Raw genomic sequence first — 1,334 nt, 5'->3', positions numbered from 1 at the left:
GTGAGATGTAAGAAAAGAGAGTGTTTAGTTCCTCACCTTGCGTGGCTTTCCTTGTTGATGGTTTCTCTAGCTTGGCATGCATTTGGAATGTTGTTTGAATGGAATGATAGTAGCGTGGGTGGTGTTTGGATGGAGAGAAAGTGGTAGAAAGTATAGAGAAAATGAGAAGGCTAAATGTCTCAAGAAGCTTTCTCCAAGTGACCAAAAGACCTCAAGGTTTTCAGCTCCTCCCCTTATATAGACTTGTGAGTCCTTGAAAAGCTAAAGCTGTTTGCATGGATGACATTTGGCACTAAAACCGTGTGCCTCTTCCCCTTCTCCATCATTGGATTGCGTTGGGAACCAAATGCAACATTTTGGACAAGTGGCATGGTTCCTCAAAAATTGAAACCCTATGATGGCTTGCAAAATTTCATATTGCAGATTTTACAAGTTCGCTCGAGCGGAGGCTTTTGGCCGCTCGAGCGAATTCAAGCAGATTCAAACGCTCGACTGCCGCTCGACAAGGAGCTCGAGCAGGTTGCTGAAAAATGAAGATCGCTCGAGCGGAGACATTGGCCGCTCGAGCGAAATCAGGCAGAGTCGAACGCTCGATGTGCGCTCGATAGGACGCTCGAGCGAAATCGGCAGAGTCGAACACTCGACGCGCGCTCGACACCCCGCTCGAGCGAACATCGTATTTTGACAGATTTTAGGTTTTCCGCCGTGGGACCATATAAAAGGCCATTCTTCACTCTAGAGCCGCGGTTTTTGACTGGAGAACACTCTTTGGGAGAGAAAAACATAGCTAGAGGGATTCAAATCATTTGTTTTGGAGACGAAATTCCAATTTATTGCACGTACGTTGGATTCATACACGAGCACGGACGGGAGAAAGGCGTTGAATCGTTCTCTTGAGCTTTTGACGACCAGTTGAGGCTGCAAGGAGGATTTTTCAGTGTTTATTTTCTTCTTCCCATCTTCTCAGAACAATTATGGTGAATTCGTTTATGTTGAATTCCAATTCTAGTATGAGCTAAATTTTCTTCTTTCTAGGAAAACGATGTAACCTAATTCCGAACTATGCTTGTTTGTCCATGCTAATTTAATGCAATTCTCTCTTTGTTTATCTGATTTATTCTGAGTTTAATGCTTCTAATTAACTGGCCATTGATTAGATGATTATTAATCTTGTGATTTGCTATCGAAAGAGGGAATCATAGGGTAGATCTTGGATATTTCAGCATAGGTAAGTATAGAGATCGAAAGACTTGTATGAACCTGTGTAGTAATTAAATCATTGGTCTTATTGCGTTCTTGATTATTTAATTTGCATACTCTTGTGTGAATTGATA

The sequence above is a fragment of the Carya illinoinensis genome, chromosome 7 (assembly GCF_018687715.1).
Source record: "Carya illinoinensis cultivar Pawnee chromosome 7, C.illinoinensisPawnee_v1, whole genome shotgun sequence".
NCBI lineage: Eukaryota > Viridiplantae > Streptophyta > Magnoliopsida > Fagales > Juglandaceae > Carya > Carya illinoinensis.
Note: the sequence above shows the minus strand (reverse complement) of the source record.